The sequence below is a fragment of the Schistocerca cancellata genome, chromosome 9, assembly GCF_023864275.1.
Source record: "Schistocerca cancellata isolate TAMUIC-IGC-003103 chromosome 9, iqSchCanc2.1, whole genome shotgun sequence".
NCBI lineage: Eukaryota > Metazoa > Arthropoda > Insecta > Orthoptera > Acrididae > Schistocerca > Schistocerca cancellata.
This window is the reverse complement of record NC_064634.1, coordinates 1600502-1615915: the sequence shown is the minus strand read 5'-3', so window position 1 is coordinate 1615915 and position 15414 is coordinate 1600502. Positions and strand designations below refer to the sequence as shown.

Genomic DNA, 15414 nt, shown 5'->3' with positions numbered 1-15414 from the left:
CAGCATTCTTCTGTAGCACCACATTTCGAAAGCTTCTATTCTCTTCTTGTCCAAACTATTTATCGTCCATGTTTCACTTCCATATATGGCTACACTCCATACAAATACTTTCAGAAATGACTTACTGACACTTAAATCTATACTCGATGTTAACAAATTTCTCTTCTTCAGAAACGCTTTCCTTGCCATTGCCAGTCTACATTTTATATCCTCTCTACTTCGACCATCATCAGTTATTTTGCTCCCCAAATAGCAAAACTCCTTTACTACTTTAAGTGTCTCATTTCCTAATCTAATACCTTCAACATCACCCGACTTAATTCGACTACATTCCATTATCCTCGTTTTGCTTTTGTTGATGTTCATCTTATATCCTCCTTTCAAGACACTGTCCATTCCGTTCAACTGCTCTTCCAAGTCCTTTGCTGTCTCTGACAGAATTACAATGCCATCGGCGAACCTCAAAGATTTTATTTCTTCTCCATGGATTTTAATACCTACTCCGAATTTTTCTTTTGCTTCCTTTACTGCTTGCTCAATATACAGATTGAATAACATCGGGGAGAGGCTACAACCCTGTCTTACTCCCTTCCCAACCACTACTTCCCTATCATGTCCCTCGACTCTTATAACTGCCGTCTGGTTTCTGTACAAATTGTAAATAACCTTTCGCTCCCTGTATTTTACCCCTGCCACCTTTAGAATTTGAAAGAGAGTATTCCAGTCAACATTGTCAAAAGCTTTCTCTAAGTCTACAAATGCTAGAAACGTAGGTTTGCCTTTCCTTAATCTTTCTTCTAAGATAAGTCGTAAGGTCAGTATTGCCTCACGTGTTCCAGTATTTCTACGGAATCCAAACTGATCTTCCCCGAGGTCGGCTTCTACCAGTTTTTCCATTCGTCTGTAAAGAATTCGTGTTAGTATTTTGCAGCTGTGGCTTATTAAACTGATTGTTCGGTAATTTTCACATCTGTCAACACCTGCTTTCTTTGGGATTGGAATTATTATATTCTTCTTGAAGTCTGAGGGTATTTCGCCTGTTTCATACATCTTGCTCACCAGATGGTAGAGTTTTGTCAGGACTGGCTCTCCCAAGGCCGTCAGTAGTTCCAATGGAATGTTGTCTACTCCAGGGGCCTTGTTTCTACTCAGGTCTTTCAGTGCTCTGTCAAACTCTTCACGCAGTATCGTATCTCCCATTTCATCTTCATCTACATCCTCTTCCATTTCCATAATATTGTCCTCAAGTACATCGCCCTTGTATAGACCCTCTATATACTCCTTCCACCTTTCTGCCTTCCCTTCTTTGCTTAGAACTGGGTTTCCATCTGAGCTCTTGATGTTCATACAAGTGGTTCTCTTATCTCCAAAGGTCTCTTTAATTTTCCTGTAGGCAGTATCTATCTTACCCCTATTGAGATAAGCCTCTACATCCTTGCGTTTGTCCTCTAGCCAGCCCTGCTTAGCCATTTTGCACTTCCTGTCGATCTCATTTTTGAGACGTTTGTATTCCTTTTTACCTGCTTCATTTACTGCATTTTTATATTTTCTCCTTTCATCAATTAAGTTCAATATTTCTTCTGTTACCCAAGGATTTCTACTAGCCCTCGTCTTTTTACCTACTTGATCCTCTGCTGCCTTCACTACTTCATCCCTCAAAGCTACCCATTCTTCTTCTACTGTATTTCTTTCCCCCATGCCTGTCAATTGTTCCCTTATGCTCTCCCTGAAACTCTGTACAACCTCTGGTTCTTTTAGGTTATCCAGGTCCCATCTCCTTAAATTCCCACTTTTTTGCAGTTTCTTCAGTTTTAATCTACAGGTAATAACCAATAGATTGTGGTCAGAGTCCACATCTGCCCCTGGAAATGTCTTACAATTTAAAACCTGGTTCCTAAATCTCTGTCTTACCATTATATAATCTATCTGATAGCTTTTAGTATCTCCAGGGTTCTTCCAATTATACAACCTTCTATCGTGATTCTTAAACCAAGTGTTAGCTATGATTAATTTGTGCTCTGTGCAAAATTCTACCAGGCGGCTTCCTCTTTCATTTCTTAGCCCCAATCCATATTCACCTACTACGTTTCCTTCTCTCCCTTTTCCTACACTCGAATTCCAGTCACCCATGACTATTAAATTTTCGTCTCCCTTCACTATCTGAATAATTTCTTTTATTTCATCATACATTTCTTCAATTTCTTATCGCACAGATAGCGCGGACAGATGGCCACGTCCTCCAGCTGAAGGCGATGTGCGCAGAGATTTGTCGGTGACTGCGGGGCCATTCGTTGCCCCAGGGCCACGGCCGTCTCGCCCCCCACCACTACCTCCACGGCTAAAGGCGGAGGACTTATGCACGGCGCCCCTTAGTCGGTAGGACGCAAAGCAGCGCGCGCCCACTGTAGCAGCGGCAAAGGTTGGTGCCCTCTTGCGTCTGCACACCCCCGTGTTTTTCGTGTCGCCTTCCCGGTGAATGAACCTCGTTAGTCCAGTCAACCGAGACCAAATAAGGCCGAGTAGGAGGGACAAATCGCGTAGGGGCAAATATTTGCTCAGTGCTTGGAGGGAATGTCCTGAGCCGGCCGATGTGGCTGTGCGGTTAAAGGCGCTTCAGTCTGGAACCGCGTGACCGCTACGGTCGCAGGTTAGAATCCTGCCTCAGGCATGGCTGTGTGTGATGTCCTTAGGTTAGTTAGGTTTAATTAGTTCTAAGTTCTAGGCGACTCGTGACGTCTGAAGTTAAGTCGCATAGTGCTCAGAGCCATTTGAACCATTTTTTTTTTTGAATGTCCTGAAAAATATACTAAAGATCCTAACCGGTGAGGTGTGAGAGTCCGGGTGGGGATGGGTTTACGGGGACCAGTTCGTGAACACTAAGGGAAAATCTTGAAAATTTTTTTCACTTTCCTAAATAATGTAGCTCATACAATAAGTGTTTTAAGCCCACGTAAGGGCAATTTGATGTATGAACCAAAGCTTTTGATGACACACTTTTTTCTGACTTGTATTCTGCGTTGCAAGTGAAATTCAGCGATGTTAACAACTACGAAACAAAGTAGAAACGCATTTTTTGTCGGAGTTCTTTATACTGTTGTGTTTAACGTAGACTTTTAATAATATCGGTCTGTCATAACTTATGGTTAAAAATTTTAATAATGATCATAAAAAAATTAGTAATTAAGTCATAGTTTTGCTTTAAAAGAATCCTTAATTTTCAATTTTAAGTCCTAATAACAGTATGTGGTTTGGTTACAGATGTTTTAGGACACTGTGCAAAATTTCAGCTCTCTGTCTTTAATAGTTCTTAAATGAAGTGCACCAGAATATCAGAAAAGTGAACTTCAGGGAAATCAAGTTACAGCTTGTTTTTCCATCTAAGACTAACACACCCGAGGTCCATATTCATCTTGTTCCTGGTGTTTTTCTCCCTAGGTTTTTTATTGCAGACTACTTCTTCTTATTCTTATTTCTTTGATGGCTTGCAACACTGACTTCCCTGCTTCGAAGGGTGTCCTGCGGTCAGTGGTAGTTAAAGTTCTTTGCACATTTAGTCCAACAGGCACTCCCATCAGTTCCATAACGTACGTTCACTGATAATCGCTGAAACACAGAAGAGTATCCAGCATACGTAGTTTCAAAGGATATATTCCTACCAGAACAGGTTTTGGTACCCTTTTCCATATAGAGTTGTTATAACTTCCATTTGGGTTTTGAGTCCTACTTTGTAATTATTTCTCTCATAATCTTGTTTTACTAAGACAGACTGAAGAGTCATAAAAGAAACAAGTAACAACAAAATTATGTTTTTTAACAGAACTGTCATTGTCACATGGAGGCGTCATCATGTGTGCAGGCACTTTTACTTCCCTCAAATTTTTCGGTACAATATCCTCTAAGCAAAATTTTTCTTGTTCAGAAAACTACAGATAATTTTTAAGACTAAAATTAAAAAGAACTGTAGAGGCAATGCTGGCGAGGTATGCCCTGTAAACTGACGATCGAGCAGCAGAGGATGACCAAGAATCAACTCACCTCCACCAGTGTAGAACAGAGTGCAGAGAGTTACGTAGATTCTGTCCATATGCGTTACTTACTTTAACATTATTAGTAACACATATCTGCTTTTTATGCAGTGTTGAAGCACAGTGTGGGAAATCAACATACCCCTGGCATGTCTGCACCTTACATCGCCACGTTTGGTAGGGCGTGATGTGGAAGCTCCGTATAACTTTGTGAAACACTGTATAGCTCCAGAATGAGATTTTCACTCTGCAGCGGAGTGTGCGCTGATATGAAACTTCCTGGCTGATTAAAACTGTGTGCCCGACCGAGACTCGAACTCGGGACCTTTGCCTTTCGCGGGCAAGTGCTCTACCATCTGAGCTACCGAAGCACGACTCACGCCCGGTACTCACAGCTTTACTTCTGCCAGTACCTCGTCTCCTACCTTCCAAACTTTACAGAAGCTCTCCTGCGAACCTTGCAGAACTAGCACTCCTGAAAGAAAGGATATTGCGGAGACATGGCTTAGCCGCAGCCTCGGGGATGTTTCCAGAATGAGATTTTCACTCTGCAGAGGAGTGTGCGCTGATATGAAACTAGTCGTGCTTCGCTAGCTCACATGGTAGAGCACTTGCCCGCGAAAGGCAAAGGTCCCGAGTTCGAGTCTCGGTCGGGCACACAGCTCCTGTGAGTGATGCTGTCGATCTTGTCCCAGTCGTCTCGATGCATTCAGCTACGTAGTTGATAGAAAATGTCCAGAAGTTCCTGATCCGTTCTTGCCAAGTCTCTCCGTGTTGTATGTATTCGCTCACGAAGAAAAGCTCGTTCCATTCTATCGTAGATACGATGTGCTTGGGCGGTGGTGAATAGACGCTTACATCTCAAGAACTTCGGTGTAGCACATTCATCTCGGCACCGTGACAGAAAGGCGAGAGAGGACACCAGTCGCGCTTTCTTCTTCCGTCGTTGGTCAAGGCGTCGGTACAATCTGCAAATTTCCTCCCCGTAGAGGCGTAATACAAAATTGTTAAGGCTTTCGTGGCCACTTGTTGACAAACTGCCTATTGGCTTTTGTCTCGGGTTCTTCGGCCGACGTTCATCTAATGATTTTTCTGACGTTTCGCCAGCACGAGTGGCTGGCATTGTCAAAGCTTCACCCTCCATTGCCGGTGGTGAACTGGAGCCGAGCTCGCGGTCGCAGACTATGTGTACCTGGCGCGCCAGCGTCCGAGGGCTTCTCCGCGGTCATTTCCGGTGCGGTTCTCCTCTTGCTACCTGCGACGGTCGTTCGCTGCAGTACGGGAAGCCAGGATCCGTTTACCTTAAGGCTTTCCTCTTTCTTGTTGAAACTGTTCGCGTGTTCTTGCATTTCTACAGCTTCTCTGAACAAGCGCGTGTGACAGTGCTTCTCTACAGCCAGAACTTCGGTGTCGGCGAATTTTATTACGTGGTCGGTCTCATTCAGTGCGTGCTCTGCCACGGCCGATTTCTCCACCTGCCCCAACCTGCAATGTCGCTTATGCTCTTTGATCCTGGTGTTAATGGATCGTCCAGTCATTCCGACATAGACTTTTCCGCATGTGCACGGTATACGGTATATTCCCGACATTGCAAGTGTGTCTCTTTTCTCCTTCGCCGATCTAAGACAATCTTTGATCTTCCTTGTCGGTTTGAAAATCGTCTTTACGCCACGTTTGCGCAATATACGGCCGATTCTGTCCATCACTCTGGGAATGTATGGCAAGAACGTTCCACTGAGATCGATTGTTAGCGCTCCTGGCTCACCGACATATAAACTGGCGAAACACTTGGCCTCTCTGCTCCAGCCACACGTGGGGAAGACCGACACATACATTAAGGACTCAGGACATTTCAGTGAGAAGCTGAAGAAAGTGAAACTTGCACCAAACGACATCCTGGTCAGTGTGTGTACATTAAAGCTCAGTTTAAAGGCCTCCTGGCTTGTCCCATGAATTATTTCTGGCAACGTTACTTGACATTCTTTACACATAAAAATAAATAAAGTTTTCTTAACCACCCGTAATATCACAACGCAGTATGTGTTCGTTATTTTTCTCTGTTCTGAGAAACAATCCTAACTTTTTTTTTTTTTTGCAAACATCATCGCATCTTGCACCTTATTGGGTACCCCCTCCCCCCCTCCCCTCTCCACGACATGATATTGTCACGTATTTAAACCGGATATTTTGCGCTGAGGTTCAACTTATCACACCCAGATGGCGTAGGACCCTCCATATCCTCTTTACGGTTCAATTTGATTCAGTATTGGAAGTTTCTTTTCGTACTCTTCTTGTAGCAATGTTACACGTAAACCTAAACGTAACATTGAATTAAAGTAGGTATTTATTATATAGAAGCGAGTGGTACGTTTTTACGTAAATAATGAGAGCAAAAAATGCGAGATTTCCATTAACACTTTATATCTGTAGATAACCCTCGTTATGGTATTATTTGTATCAATAGTGTAGGTGTCGATTAAAAAGTAAATTCAAGAAATTATTTCTGAGTACTACCTGAAGGACCTGTACAAAGTAATAAATTCGTCATTTCAGTTCCTTTGAGAAGTTTAACGAAACCTCTAGGTTAAGCGGTGACATGCATCATGCCTAAGGATAGTGTAAATCTTCCATTTTGAAGCCTGCCTTAGCAGTCTGTTTCGGCTACGCACTCATCATATTTTGGGACGTCCTCTAGTCTGATGTTACCGTGGTTTGTGTTTCAGAAAACGTTCGGTCAGTCAGGAAGGGGACCACTCCTAAGGAGTGTTACGCCAATTGACGATCGTAATCTCCAGTTCCGTCCTTCAAGTGTTATCTAATCTCCGTATTACTGATATGGGCTACTAAAAGATGCCTTACAGCTCGTCTTAAGAATCTCAAGCCGATAGTTTCAATTTTTTGTCGCAAAATCTATCATTATTCTGCGATGGCTTTAATCTCGTGCCGCTTCTGATTTTGAGAAGGGTAATACATCCAATAGGCGACGTGGGTATTAAGTGGATAGGTTCTGCCTTGTGTCGATATGTTTTCCGGTGTTTTGTGCGTTATTGCGTAGCAAAGACAGGAATGCGGAGAGAAACATTTGGCTAAATTCTACGCAAAGCCAACTAAACGCCTGACTGTCAATTGTAACAGACCATCACGCTTTGTGTTGTACTATATTAGCAGCTCCTTTGCGTCTCTGTCTCCTAGGTTCCGTTGCTTTCTTCTCAGTGTTGTCGTTATGTGCCACCGTCCAGCACATCCTCCGGGTTCTGAAATATCCTCCCCCCTCGCCTCAACTTTCCTTCTATACACTTCTCTAACACTGCTTGTTATAAGCCCCTCCTCCTTTCTTACTGTTTCGCCTATGCAGTTCTTACACTACTGGCCATTAAAATTGCTACACCAAGAAGAAATGCAGATGATAAACGGATATTCATTGGACAAATATATTATACTAGAACTGACATGTGATTACATTTTCACGCAATTTGGGTGAATAGATCCTGAGAAATCAGTACCCAGAACAACCTCTCTGGCCGTAATAACGGCCTTGACACACTTGGACTTGGATGGCGTGTACAGGTACAGCTACCCATGCAGCTTCAACACAGTTCATCAAGAGTAGTGACTGGCTTATTGTGACGAGCCAGTTGCTCGGCCACCATTGACTAGACGTTTTCAGTTGGTGAGAGATCTGGAGAATGTGCTGGCCAGGGCAGCAGTCGATATTTTCTGTATCCAGAAAGGTCCGTGCAGGACCTGCAATATGCGGAGGTGCATTATCCTGCTAAAATGTAGGGTTTCGCAGGGGTCGAATGAAGGGTAGAGCCACGAGTCGTAACACATCTGAAATGTAACGTCCACAGTTCAAAGTGCCGTCAAAGCGAACAAGAGATGACAGAGACGTGTAACCAGTGGCACCCCATACCATCACGTCGGGTGATACGCCAGTACGGCGATGACGAATACACGCTTCCAATGTGCGTTCACCGCGATGACGCCAAACACGGATGCGACCATCATGATGCTGTAAACAGAACCTGTAATCATCCGAAAAAATGACGTTATGCCAAACGTGCACCCAGGTTCGTCGTCGAGTACACCATCGCAGGCGCTCCTGTCTGTGATGCAGCGTCATGGGTAACTGCAGCCATGGTCTCCGAGCTGATAGCCCATGCTGCTGCAAACGTCGTGGAACTGTTCCTGCAGATGATTGTTGTCTTGCAAACGTCCCCATCTGTTGACTCAGCGATCGAGACGTGGCTGCACGATCCGTTACAGCCGTGCGGATAAAATGCCTGTCATCTCGACTGCTAGCGATACGAGGCCGTTAGGATCCAGCAAGGCGTTCCGTATTACCCTCCTGAACCCACCGATTCCATAATCTGCTAACAGTCATTGGATCTCGACCAACGCGAGCAGCAATGTCGCGAGCGATAAACCGCAATCGCGAAAGGCTACAATCCGACCTTTATCAAAGTCGGAAACGTGATGGTACGCATTTCTCCTGCTTACACGAGGCATCACAACAACGTTTCACCAGGCAACGCCGGTCAACTGCTTTTTGTGTATGAGAAATCGGCTGTAAACTTTCCTCATGTCAGCACGCTGTAGGTGTCGCCACCGGCGCGTACCTTGTGTGAATGCTCTGAAAAGCTAATCATTTGCAGATCACAGGATCTTCTTACTGTCGGTTAAATTTCGCGTCTGTGGCACGTCATCTTCCTGGCGTAGCAATTTTAATGGCCAGTAGTGTACTACACTCAGGAATCGCCTCTGCTCTTTCATTCCTCTCAGTACCTCCTCATTTCTTACCCCATCCATCCTACTTATTCTTTCCATCCGCCGCCGCGTCTGTTATCTCAAAAGGCTCAACCCTTTCTCTAGCTTTATTCCTCAATTTACACGTTTCAGCCGTGCGGTCTGGGGCGTCTTGTCACGATTCGTGTGGCTGCCCCCGTCAAGATTCGAGTCTTCCCTCGGGCATGGATGCGTGCGTTGTCCTTAGCGTATGTTAGATCAAGTAGTGTGTAAGCTCAGGGACCGATGACCGCGGCAGTTAAGTCCCATAAGACCTTACCACAAATTTCCAAATTTACGCGGTTCAGTACCATACAGAACACCCTACAAAAAGAATTATATTATTGTTTCCTCAAATTTCTACCCAAATTGCTACAGAAATCTTCCTTCTCTTACAAAATGACTCTTCCGCCACTTCTATCCTGATTTTAATTTCTGTGCTTCTCTTCCAGTCGCTTTTCATTCAGATTCCTGAATATTTTAAGCTTTGCCCATGTCCTAATATTTCTCGATTCGGCATTATGTTTACCTTTTCGTTTCCTCCTAGATCCATCATTTATGTTTCCTTTGTAATGATTTTCATTCCACAGCTCTTTTCTCTAACTTCAGTAGTATCCACTGTACTCTGAAATAGGCTATTTTCCTATGTTAAATATATCGTTCGGATTGTTGTTATTCTGATTGATTATAACATTCACGGGCAATATTCTCACAAAATTCTGTTATTTTTATGTAATTAAAGCTTAAAACTAATTATATATATATCAAGATCTCGTCACGTGATCGAAACGTTCTGCTATTAGCTGATGGTCTGGTGACGTCACAGGCTGGGAGTAAGACGAAGCTCTTTTGTCTGTTACTGGAAGGACCATGTCGCGCAGAAAGCTGAAACACCATATTCTTCTTACTCCATCTGGTATGCAGTGGTCGATCGCATTTTCTGAGCACGGTCTGAAAAGCGTAGGGGACAGAGGGCGGCCTCCTGTAACTCATTTTCCTGGGTTTTGTCCGGGTGGTACTTCATCCACTCACTTCCACTGACGCTTTGTGGTTCCACTATAATGAGTGTATGGGTCATATATATCTACATTATAATCCGCAAGCCACCTAATGGTGAGTGGTGGAGGGTACTTTCGGTACCACTATCTAATCCCTCCAACCCTGATCCATTCGCGAATAGTGCGTGGGAAGAATGATTGTCGGTAAGCCTCTGTATTGGCTCTAATTTCTCAAAGTTTCTCCTCATAGTCAATACCCGAAATGTATGTGGGGGACGTAATAATGTTGTCCGACTCCTCCTTAAAAGTGCTGTCCCGAAATTTTAGTAGTAACTCTCACCGTGATGCGCAACGCCCCTCTTGTAAGGTCTGCCAGTGGAGTTCCTCAGTGGTTTTTCAGTCCACACTCTTTTGTCATTGGACGCCTATTAGTGGACATTAGTATGGAGTTTGTTCCTGCTTGGTATTTATGATGGCCTGAGCTCTGCTGGGAACATTTTGTACGCAATGAGGTGTCTGGATATCCGTGGAGCAATGGCTGACCATTCTTCCTCAGGAGCCAGAACCAGAGGAGGTGGTGATGTTGGACGCTGGAGTGAAGTCGATGTTCTAACTCGCCCCTGTGGTGTTCCATTGGCTTCAAGTTGGGACTCTGGGAAGCCCAGCCCACTATAGGAATCTTATTGGCCACAACCGGTAGCCTCACGCGTGGTGCTTCATGACGTGGTGCATTGTCATGCTGATAAGAAAAGAAAAATTGGAAATTTGTGGTAAGATCTTGTGGAACCATACTGGTGAGGTCATCGGTCCCTAAGCTTACGCACTACTTAATCTAACTTAAACTAACTTACGCTAAGGACAACACACACACCCATGCCCGAGGGAGGAATCGAACCTCCGACGGGGTTAGCCGCGCGAACCGTAACAGGACGCCCTGGACCTCGCGGCTACACCGCGCGGCTGATAAGAACAGTTACCGTCTCCGAATTCTTCCTCTATTGCACACAGTACCCAATGCTATCAAGTGTGTTCACATCGTTCCGCATTTAGCGTTTTCTTAAGTGCAATAAGAGGATCACACCCTAACACCCTCCTTACCGCAGCACTAGCTCCTGCGTACTTCACTGTTGGCGCCACACGTGACGGCACGTGGTGTTCTCCAGGTATCCACCAAAGTCAGCCTCTTCCACCGATTTACCGCAACGTACAGCATGAGTCACCGCTTCAAAGCGCTGGTTTCCCGTCATCCACAGCGCTGTGTACACCACGCCTCGGCCATCGGACCCCGTCTTTTCTAACTCCTCATCTACAGCCACAATCATTGTCCCAATTGGGCTTCTGGTAGCACTTTGGAACTCACGACTGGCTCCTGCCGCGTATTCCATGCGATTTTTACAGCCAGTCTCCACAATGTTCGAATGTCCCTGTCCTTCAGCACATCTGCGCATTACAATCACGTCACCAACGGCCGACTTGGGCAGCTTTAGAAGGGTTGAAATATCATTGGTGGATTCGTTACTCAGGCGGCATTCAGTCACTGAGTTCACCTGCCTGACCCATTCTGCTGTTGCTGTTTCTCGACTGAAGACCCAATTCTCTCCATATCGTTGTATAAGGGGTGGCGATTACTGAACTGCATGAAATAAAATCGCCATAACTTCTGAACGGTTTGCGTTAGGACGTTCAAATTGGACGGTTGGCAACAGGCCATGATGGGAATTAGTATGCGCATGATGGTTTGGTATAGCAACGAAGCCCACTTTCATTTCGATGGGTCCATCAATAAACAAAATTGGCGCATTTGGGTGAATGAGAATCCGCACTTCGTGATCGACAAGTCTCTTCTCCCTCAACGGCTGACTGTGTGGTGTGCAGTGTCCAGTTATGGAATAATTGGTGTGATATTCCTTAATGGCACAGTGACTACTGAACAGCACGTGAAGGTTTTGAAAGATGATTTCATCCCTATTATCCAAGGTGACTCCGATTTCGCCAAGATGTGGTTCGTGCAAGACGGAGTTCGTTCCCATCAAAGCACGAGAGTCACGTCATGGAGGAGCACTTTGACGGACCGCGTTCTGCCTCTGGGGAACCCAGAGGCCACTGGCGTGGGCCACGATTGGCCGCAGTATTCTCCGCATCTGAACCCATGCGACTCCATTTTGTGGGGCTGTATTAAAGACAAGGTGTACAGCAAAACCCCCAAAACTGTTGCTGAGCTGAAAACAGACGTTCAGGAGGTCATTGACATCATCGATGTTCCGACACTTGAGCGCGTCATGCAGAATTTCGCTATTCGTCTGCGCCACATCATCGCCAATGATGGCAGGAATATCGAACATGTCATAACGTAAATCTGAATATCTGTGGTGACGTTTGTGCGTTGCATAAAGTATGCGAATGCCGTGATTTGTAACTGAATTACGTTTTTTTCCATATACCAACTGATCAAAAAGTCAGTATAAATTTGATAACTGAATAAATCACGGAATAATGTAGATAGAGAGGTACAAATTGACAAACATGCTTGGAAGGACATAGGGTTTTATTAGAACCAAAAAAATACAAACGTTCAAAAAATGTCCGACAGATGGCGCTTCATCTGATCAGAATAGCAATAATTAGCATAACAAAGTAAGACAAAGCAAAGATGATGTTCTTTACTGGAAACGCTCAATATGTCCACCATCAATCCTCAACAATAGCTGTAGTCGAGGAATAATGTTGTGAACAGCACTGTAAAGCATGTCCAGAGTTATGGTGAGGCATTGGCGTCGGATGTTGTCTTTCAGTATCCCTAGAGATGTCGGTCGATCACGATTCACTTGCGACTTCAGGTAACTTGGGAGGCCGAGCATGACGAAAGTGGCGGCTGAGCACACGATCATCACCAAACGACGCGCGCAAGAGATCTTTCACGTGTCTAGCAATATGTGGTGTCTTTTTTTTCTTGTAATAAAAACCCATGTCATTACAAGCATGTGTGTCAATTTTTACCTCTCTATCTACATTATTCCGTGGTTTATTAAGTTTTCAAATTTATTCTGACTTTTTGATCACGCAGTAGTTCGATAATTGTCACCCTGCACTTAAGGGTCCACGTCTCGTGACATCTAGTGGTTAATTATGCATTACACAGGGGTATCCGGAAACTTTTGACCACACAGTGTATAGGTGTCTTCCCTTGTCAATAAACCTCTCTCCCTATCGCATCTCTTGTGCCTGCATCTCGTACAAAACATCAGCCAAATTCTCCTCAGTTAGCTTTTCCGGTCTATCATTAATAATTCTTTTAACGGTACTTTACCTGGATATGAAATGATGCTGGTTCTGCTGCGCATACTTCATGGCCTGGTTCCTTGTCTCTTCGGCAGCGGAATCACTGCCGTTATCATAAAGTCCTCTGCGAATTGACCGCTGTCGTATATTTAGTTACATAAGCACAATATTTGTCTTACCTCCTTCTTGGTTCAAACATTTTAGTGTTTCTCCTGGTATCGTATCTACAACTACGGCTTTGCTGTTTATCATCGCCGCTATTGCAGTCTTGACTTCTATTATGACTCGTGATCCTTTCTCATCACACGTGGTACGAGAAAGGCAGGCGTTAAAAACTACCGGGTTCGATTTAGGTCTGCCTCACTTAGCCGCCTCGCAACTTACGACAAATTAGACGGTCGCTATAACAGCAGAGAGCCGCTCCTTCTAATGATCTTTTAAACTGAATGTCACTGTATAACGTCGCGGGACTAAAACGTCACATACTGCAGTTATGCCGGGATGGTTCAAAATGTTCAAATGTGTGCGAAATCTTATGGGACTTACATGCTAAGGTCATCAGTCCCTAAGCTTACACACTACTTAACCTAAATTATCCTAAGGACAAACATACACACCCATGCCCAAGGGAGGACTCGAACCTCCGCCGGGACCAGCCGCACAGTCCATGACTGCAGCGCCTGAGACCGCTCGGCTAATCCCGCGCGGCGGGGATGGTTCCCTTGAAAGGGCACGGCCGACTTCCTTCCCCGTCGTTCCCAAATTCGATGAGACCGATGACCTACCTCACTGTTGGGTCTCTTCCCCCAAATAACCCAACCCTACTGTAGTTAGGTAATCTTGATAGACGTTATCACAGATGTGTGGTGATAATATTTCTTAGAAGTGTAATATTTCGCAACTGTGAACGTTTTCTCACTGTCGGGCAGATGTTCCACTGATGCTGTTATTTCTGTGTGTCTCTCTGTAGAACAACGGCAGGGGGTGGAGAGGTTTGTGTTGTGAGGATAGCCGGCCGGTGTGGCCAAGCGGTTAAAGGCGCTGCAGTCTGGAACCGCGTGACCGCTACGGTCGCAGGTTCGAATCCTGCCTCGGGCATGGATGTGTGTGATGCCCTAAGGTTAGTTAGGTTTAAGTAGTTCTAAGTTCTAGGGGACTGATGACCTTAGAAGTTAAGTCCCATAGTGCTCAGAGCCATTTGAACCATTTTTTTGTAGTGAGGATATAAAAAGCCGAAGTTCCAAAACTGCAGAAGCTTTGGAATTATTAGTGATGCACAAGGTGTCCCATTCATCTTGACTACCTCAAATAAATATTGCCCAGAACCAAAATTAAAAAAAAATTGTCATACATGTGACTTCCTTTCTCATAATTATGCTCCTTATGAAGACATGAACAGCAGTATGTCTTTTTCTAAATTGCGCCCAATATTTTTTACTCGATAATACACTAACTCTTTTCAAAATCCGTTCAAAAACGTATCACAGCGTACCATTCACGTAAACATGACGTTATTAAAAACGTGACACAAAACTGGCTTTCGACTCTGCTCTACTTGCACACAGTGCGGCAAACCAGGCTAACCTAACACCTTCACTTGCTGGAGCACTTACGTTATTTTTTTTGTTTGTTTTGTGGTTGCTCGAAATAAATGCAGTTTCTAATCAAGTACTGATTTTAATGTGCGCAACACGTCGTTCATATGTATGGTGTACATTGTGCTCACACACAATTTCAACTCAAGACTGTTGATTGAAAGACTGGTACACGTTTGCCCATTGTCTCAATTTGCTTGCTGTCAACGATAGGAGGTGGATGAGTTAAGTTACCCGGGGTAGCTGCAGAGTGCTTCTTAAAAAAGACGTAATACTGGTCATATTTTCGTACCGAACAAAGTGACAAGACAGGTATTCATGACCCTGGTAACTAAACAATATTTGCTCCAGTCGTTTTAATTTATATATTCCTAAGCCAGTCTTTATTTTGCTTCTGGACAAAGAGTCCTTTGCGATGGTCAAGATAAATATAATAGCCTCTATAATATTACATTGTGTCTGACGTAGCGGGAGTGTTTCAGATGGCTACAAGCCACCAGATGCCTTCGCCACACAGATTCACGCTTGGCTCATCACCCCACAGTGTACCGCACTCACGAACCCTTCTGCTCCCATTACTTTGTGAAGTCACCTTTCTGGCGCCTGCAGCAATCGCAGGCTCTAGTTGGAATGGGGTCGCAGACGCAATCATTCAAGTTCGTAACGGTTGATACTGGCCAGCAGCACAACCCGTACTCCCTGGCCACACCTCACTCAACTTCCTCGACGTCG

The 15414-nt window shown here is 44.6% G+C and overlaps 1 protein-coding gene across 1 annotated transcript in view; it reads left to right on the top strand.

The window, feature by feature from the left end:
* Nucleotides 1–2380: 2380 nt before the first annotated feature.
* LOC126100613 (UDP-glycosyltransferase UGT5-like) overlaps nucleotides 2381–15414 on the top strand; it is a 95116-nt gene continuing 82082 nt past the window's right edge. Inside the window, exon 1 of the mRNA XM_049911239.1 lies at nucleotides 2381–2419. The gene's annotated coding sequence lies outside the window, so the exon portion shown is untranslated. The remainder of the gene's footprint in view (nucleotides 2420–15414) is intronic.